This window comes from Pristiophorus japonicus, chromosome 1 (assembly GCF_044704955.1).
Source record: "Pristiophorus japonicus isolate sPriJap1 chromosome 1, sPriJap1.hap1, whole genome shotgun sequence".
Classification (NCBI taxonomy): domain Eukaryota; kingdom Metazoa; phylum Chordata; class Chondrichthyes; family Pristiophoridae; genus Pristiophorus; species Pristiophorus japonicus.
In genome coordinates, this window is record NC_091977.1 from 69,318,934 (window position 1) to 69,326,534 (window position 7,601).

General features: G+C 48.0%; 2 pseudogenes; both read left to right on the top strand.

The window, feature by feature from the left end:
• Positions 1-5,710: 5,710 nt before the first annotated feature.
• On the top strand, positions 5,711-5,940 carry LOC139279890 (U2 spliceosomal RNA; annotated as a pseudogene).
• A 134-nt stretch (positions 5,941-6,074) lies between these two features.
• On the top strand, positions 6,075-6,309 carry LOC139278877 (U2 spliceosomal RNA; annotated as a pseudogene).
• The last annotated feature ends 1,292 nt before the right edge of the window (positions 6,310-7,601 follow it).

The window sequence follows — 7,601 nt, forward strand, 5'->3', positions numbered from 1 at the left end:
TGTGAGAGGTGTGTGCACAAGAGAAGGAATGTGAAAATCCATTCATTTTTAGTTAAAAAACATTTTGTTTCAAGTGTTTTTTTTTATTATTACAAAGTATAACATATTACTTTAATTATTTTATGGAATGATGCAGCGCAGAAGGAGGCCATTCAGCCCATCGTATCTGTGCCGGCTCTCTGAAGGAACTTTCCAATTAGCTCCACTACCCTGCTTTTTTCCCCATATCCCTGCAAAAAATTCCTCTTCAAGTATTTATTCAATTCCCCTTTGAAAGCTGTAATTGAATCTGCTTCCACCACTCTTTCAGGCAGTGCATTTGCTGGTATGTTAGTTTGGTGTGTTCTTTTTTGTTGAGAAAGAGCATTCATGCTGATTTATATCTGTTACTCAAAATGAGCGTACATATTTTTTTAAGTTATCAATTATAGTTTTCTTGTTTTGACAAACATTTTTTTGCGCTGGAATTTCTGCTGGTGGCCTTGGAGATCGGAGCGGCGATTCACCACTTGGGCACTCCCAGCGAGTTGCGGCGTTCCCAGTGAGTCGGATTGCTTCCAGCGAAGCATGGTGCTCCCAATAGCTAGTGACACTCCCAACCAATTTGTGCACAGTGAGCATGGAAAATTACGGCCCGCAGGCCTGTGATTTCCAGAACTGTACTGTCTGCAAGCTCATTCGCAGAATCAGCGCTGTAATTTCATTCTGTTTGAAGAGTCAGTTCTCTTCATTTAGTTAAATATTGCTAATTTATGTAAGTAGCAGGCTAGACTTTCCTTGTTTTTTGCATGCTTAAGACATACTTAACGTCCATTTTACTGTTGAAATGACGTATAACGCCCATATATCGGCCATTTAGCCACAAAATGGAAACCGACGGGCATTTTTCGGAAACTTATCGGCGAGCGTTACTTTCCCCATGTGCGTAACGCCGGGAAAAAATAATACCGCCTGCCCATTTTTTTTTGTCATAAAGAGCACATTTGTCGAAACTAACGCCCAGGAGATCGCCCACCGTCACTTTCATTACCTCGCACAAATATCGCCCACAATATCGCTCGCCCAAAAAACCACTCAGAAAAAGTGGAACTGTTCTGAACTAAAGCCAGCGGTGTGGCTGCCATTTTCACTGGAATTTAGAAGAATAAGAGGGGATCTCATAGAAACATATAAAATTCTGACGGGATTGGACAGGTTAGATGCAGGAAGAATGTTCCTGATGTTGGGGAAGTCCAGAACCAAGGGTCACAGTCTAAGGATAAGGGGTAAGCCATTTAGAACCGAGATGAGAAGAAACTTCTTCACTCAGAACTGTGAACCTGTGGAATTCTCTACCACAGAAAGTTGTTGAGGCCAGTTCATTAGATATATTCAAAAGGGAGTTAGTTGTGGCCTTTACAGCTCAAGGGATCAAGGCGTATGGAGAGAAAGCAGGAAAGGGTCACTGAGGTGATGATCAGCCATGATCATATTGAATGGTGGTGCAGGCTCGGAGGGCCGAATAGCCTACTCCTGCACCTATTTTCTATGTCTATGTTTCTATGTTTAAAATCGCAGATCGTTTCATTCAAAAGGCTGCTTCAACTTCGGGGGAGTTTGCATTGACTCTGGAGTTCTTCTCAGGTGAAATGACCATCTCAGCAGACATATTTTCAGGCTTTGGACTATTGGGGGTTTACTCTAGGTGTATTTTCATGAGGAAATTATTGCTTCTGATCAATCGCTATTATACTTTCATTGCAATGGGACCTGCCATTTCTCAGCCTCCATCGATTAATACGCAGATGCTGCAGAGTGTAGATGGTTCAATGTGTGATGCATATCATTATGGCCCCAATTTAAGACGTGCAAGAATGAGGAGGAGGGCCAGACCATACACACCCCGCACGTACAGGGAAAAGAGGTCTTACCTCGATGTGTCCGACCACACCTGCCTTCGGAGACTGCGCTTCCACAAGGTGGTGATTAATGAAATATGTGAGCTCATCAAGCCACATATGCAGCCTGCCATCAGTACATCAGTGTCGGTCGAGGTCAAGGTCACCGTGGCACTGTCTTTCTATGCTTCCGGTTCCTTTCGGGCCTCCGCAGTCGAGATTCACACTCTGTCTCACCATGCAACCCATCGCTGCATTAGACAGGTCACAGAGGCCCTGTACGCGAGAAGGATGGACTTTAGCAGCTTCCCCAGGACCATGGAGGCTCAGACTGATAGGGCTGGAGCATTTTACTGCATTGCTAAGTTTCGCAGGGTGCAGGGAGCAATACAGTGCATTCACATCGCCATGCGGTCACCTTCTCAGGACCAGGAGCGTTTTCGTAACAGAAAAGAATTTCACTCCCTGAAGGTCCAACTAGTTGTCGACCACAACCAGATCATAATGGTAGTGAATGGCAAATGTCCGAGCACCTTCGATGAGGCTCACATCTGTCTCTGACATCTTTAAAAGTCAGCCACAAGGATAATGCTGGATGCTTGATGATAACCGATAAAGTCTCGCCACCTGGCTGATGAGCCCCCTGCGTGACACCCACACCAAGGCCGAGAAATGATACAACCAGAGCCACAGAGACACACGCACTGTGGTCCACAAAACAATAACTGTGCTTAAGCAGTGCTTCAGATGTCTGGACCACTCAGGAGGGGAGCTACAATACAACCCTGAGCAAGTGGGTAAATTCGGGTCGTGTGCTCCATGCTGCACAATCTGGCTATCAGGAGGGGCCAAGAATTGCCAGTAGGGACTGATGCTTCATTTCAGGAGAGAGAGGAAGCGGATGATGAGGGGCTGGACGCTGACCTAGGGCCAGACAATTAGGCTGGCTATGCAACAATGCCCATGACCCCCTCCAGACCGCAGGAAAGGGCCCGTGATGGCTACATAGCTGCAAGACTCTTACGTGAGGAGCTGATATCTGAACGATTTGCCTGAAAGAACGTTGCTGTGAGTGACAACACTGACACACTGCTGTGTGTGTGCAGCTCAGGCATCAATGGTGCCCATCACCTTGGTGCCAGTTAAAGTTTACATTGATTGAAGTTAAGTTTTATTTAACCCTGTCATGTTAAGGAATCACCAGTGTGTAACGGTCCAGCTATCTGAGACAATGCACAACAAGATTATGTTCAATAAAAAAATGTTTGTACCAACATTGGTCTGAAATCATAAGTGTCACGGGCAAAAACACCCAACCTCCGCCCACATCCCACTTTTTCCACCATTGACATCAATCAAATGTTCAACATGTCCAGCAACACAGAATACAAAGGCAAAGCAGGAGGGTGGTCCCCTCCTGCCATATATTACAACAAATTGCATACACCCAGATGGAGATATAACACAGTCATCACCTGCGCACATGCATCTCACTTTCCTTCCACCCTCCCCTTCTTCTCCCCACCTCTACCCCCTCCTCTCCTCGCTCCACGGCGCCTGGCTGAGGAGTTCCTCAGGCGGTGCCTCATTGGTGGAGATGTAGGCAGGGCCGGTGGTTGCACGGGTACGGGAGCGGTGGGTGCCGAGGGAACAACATTCTCTGATGCAGAAGCAGGATCTTGGTCCATTCTCTCATCTGTCATTCGCAGTGGTGGTGCAGAACCTAGGGGTGAAGTGCCGCGCTCTGGGACCACTGGGAGGCCTGTGCCAGCAGTGTTCCTGGCTATCACATTCAGGGACTCCACCATCTGTAGAACGTACTCAATCATGGTGGCCAGCTGTCGGGATATGCCCCCCAATGTTTCGATGAGCTGGTCACCAATGTCTACAGTCCTCCTGGACAACTGTACCATCTCTCCGCTCTCATGTGGTGCTCGTGGACCAGACCTGCCACGTCCACAAGGCCTCCATGGGGTCGTCACCGTCCTGGGGACAAATGGGGTGCCCTGTGGCGACATGCTTGGGGCCTGTACCTCCAAAGTTGAGGTGAGAATCACTAGATGGCCTTGGGGTGGAATGGCTTCTGGAGCATGGCTGTTATGTTTTGGATAAGGAGTCAGACTAGATACTGCAAGCTCAAAGTAAGTGTGACCATAGTCCTTTATTACAGATCTCAGAGTGCCTCTTCAGCCTGTGAGGCCTTATATACAGGTGCTCTCAAGAGAGTGTGGGATCCCTTGGGACTCCAGGAGATAAGCCCTCTGGTGGTTAGACATGGTAATTACAGGTTTACATACATAACAACACTCCCTCACCAGGTCAATCGTGTAACTATTTACAATGTGAGTTGATCTGGGGCCGTCCTTTCCCTGGTTGATCGTCTCAGTGGAAATGTTGGTGTTGGTGAGTCGTTTGTTGGGCCTTCGCTGGGCTGTACAGCTGGCCTTGCAGGACTGCTGGGTGTGGTGAGTCTTGCTGGGCTGCTGCGGGTGATGGGTTCTGCTTCATGGTCAACCGCTGGGTCAGCTGCCATTTGTGTGTGTGTTGGAGGATCGAAAAAGGTAGAGTCTATTGTGGGTTGTTCTGGACAGTCCATAAATCTGAGTTTGGTATGGTCCAAGTGTTTTCTGCAGGTGAGTCCATTTGCGAGTTTGACCACAAACACCCTACTCCCCTCTTTGGCCAAAACAGTACCAGCAATCCACTTGGGACCTTGTCCATAGTTCAACACAAATACAGAATCATTTACTTCAATTTCGCGTGACACATTTGCGCGATCATATGTATTCTGTTGAAGCCGCTTGCTCTCTACCTGTTCGTGTAGATCAGGGTGGACTAACAAGAGCCTTGTCTTAAGTGCCCTTTTCATGAGCAGTTCAGCGGGAGGGATCCCGGTGAGCGAGTGGGGTCTTGTGCGGTAACTAAGCAGGATTCGGGATGAGCGAGTCTGCAGTGAGCCTTCAGCTACCCTTTTCAAGCTATGTCTGATTGTTTGAACTGCTCGTTCTGCCTGACAGTTGGACGCTGGCTTAAATGGGACAGACGTGACATGTTTGATCCCATTGCGGGTCATGAATTCCTTGATTTCGTTGAATTCGGCACTGGTAAAGCACGGCCCATTGTCACTTACAACGACATCAGGCAGGCCGTGCGTGGCAACAGATTTGCTTGCCAACATTATCACACATTCAATCCACTTGGAATACGCATCAACAACCACTAAAAACATTTTTCCCAAGAATGGGCCTGCATAGTCAACATGAACCCTAGACCACGGTTTGGAGGGCCAAGACCATAAACTTAGTGCTGCCTCCTTGGTTACATTGCTTAACTGGGAACATGTATTACATTTGTGCACACGGGACTCTAAGTCTGTATCGATACCGGGCCACCACACGTGGGATCTGGCTATCGCTTTCATCATTACAATGCCTGGTTGGGTACTGTGGAGATCACTAATGAAATGTCCCTGCCCTTTTTTGTCACAACTACCCGATTACCCGATAGGAGGCAGTCTGCCTGTATAGACATCTCATCTTTGCGCCACTGGTACGGCTTTATTTCTTCCTGCATCTCTAACGGGACACTAGACCAACTCCTGTGGAGCACACAGTTTTTTTACTAAGGACAGTAAGGGGTCCTGGCTCGTCCAGGTTCTAATCTGTCGGGCGGTAACAGGTGATTGCTCACTCTCAAATGCTTCCATTATCTTAACTAAATCTGCAGGTGTGCCATCTCCACCCTGATGGTGGGCAATGACAGCCTACTGAGAGCATTGGCACAGTTTTCTGTGCCGGGCCTGTGGCGGATGGCGTAGTTGTATGCGGACAACGTGAGCTTCTCGGCCTTTTGGCTAAGATCTGCATAACTAACCTGACCAGCCACCATGACGTCCGGGTGGTTCCTCCCTGGTCAGGAAGGTATATGCTTACATTTTTGTAAACAGGAGGTGGGTGGGATTGGTGACCCATCCACCTCCACGGAGGTGTGTGGGGGACCTGACCCATCCACCTCCATGGCACGAACCTGGTATTGCAGTACTTCCAGGAACGGTGCAGTGGCTCTAGGCCTTTTGGCTAAGAGCATTGGCGCAGAGTGATCCTTGACTGGTGCAGGGTGACCTCTGGCGTTTGACAAAGAATTGTAACGATTGGATAACGATTGGACATGAATTAAAAAAAAAAAAAAAAAAAAACGTGAGCTTCTCGGCCTTTTGGCTAAGATCAAGTGTAGTACCGTTTCTGACCAGCCACCATGACCTCATGGTGGTTTCTCCCTGGTCAGGAAGGTATATGCTTGCATTTTTGGAAACAGGAGGTGGGTGGGGAGGGTTGACCCATCCACCTCCACGGAGGTGTGTGGGGGACCTGACCCATCCACCTCCATGGCACGAACCTGGTATTGCAGTTCTTCCAGGAACGGTGCAGTGGCTCTAGGCCTTTTGGCTAAGAGCATCGGCGCAGAGTGATCCTTGAATGGGCCCAAGGTGACCTCTGGCGTTTGTGATTTGACAAAGAATTGGAACGATTGGCTACGAATTTCCAAAAAAAAAAAAAAACGTGAGTGCCCATCTCTGGATGCGGGCCAATACATTCATATTTATCCCCTTATTTTCAGAAAAGAGGGATATAAGTGGCTTATGGTCGGTTTTCAATTCAAATTTGAGCCCGGACAGATTTGATGCATTTTCTTTACCTCGTAAACACACGCTAACGCTTCTTTTTCAATCATACTGTGGGCCCTCTCAGTCTTAGACAGACTTCTGCATGTATAAGCAACTGGTTGCAATTTCACAAATTCATTAGCTTGTTGCAATACACATCCGACGCATGATGACGCATGACATGCAAGTACCAAACGTGGATCGCACAACACAAGCAATTTGTTTGAACGTAACAGTTTCCTAGCTTTCCCAAAGGCATTTTCTTGGCTTTTACTCCATACCCATTCAGCTCCTTTATGCAGTAAAGAGTGCAGGAGTTCGAACAATGTGCTAAGACCCGGTAAGAAGTTACCAAAATAGTTCAGGAGTCCTAGAAACGACCGCAGCTCTGTCACTTGGTGCGTTTTTGATTGCCTCCATCTTCGAATCGGTGGGCCTGATGCCGTCCGCCGCGATTCTTCTCCCCAGTAACTCCACTTCAGGCGCCAGGAAAACGCACTTCAAGCGTTTTAGCCTGAGCCCCACACGATTAAGCCGACTAAGAACCTCCTCCAGGTTCTGCAGGTGCTCAATGGTGTCCCGACCTGTAACCAAGATGTCGTTCTGGAAGACCACGGTGCGCGGGACCAACTTCAGCAAGCTTTCCACGTTGCTCTGGAATATCGCCGTGGCCGATCGAATCCCAAATGGGCATCTGTTGTAAACGAAAAGACCTTTGTGCATGTTGATGTAGGTGAGGCCTTTTGAAGATTCCTCCAGCTCCTGTGTCATGTAGGTCGAGGTCAAATCCAATTTTGTGAACATTTTCCTTCCCGCCAGCGTTGTAAATAGGTCGCCTGCCTTTGGTAGCGGGTATTGATCCTGCAGTGAGAAACGATTGATAGTTACTTTGTAATCACCACAGATTCTGACGGTGCCGTCTCCCTTGAGGACTAGAACAATCAGATTGGCCCACTCATTGAATTCAATCGGCGAGATGATGCCCTCTCTTTGCAGCCTGTCCAGCTCGATCTCCACCCTCTCTCTCATCATGTAAGGTACCACTCTCGCCTTGTGATGGA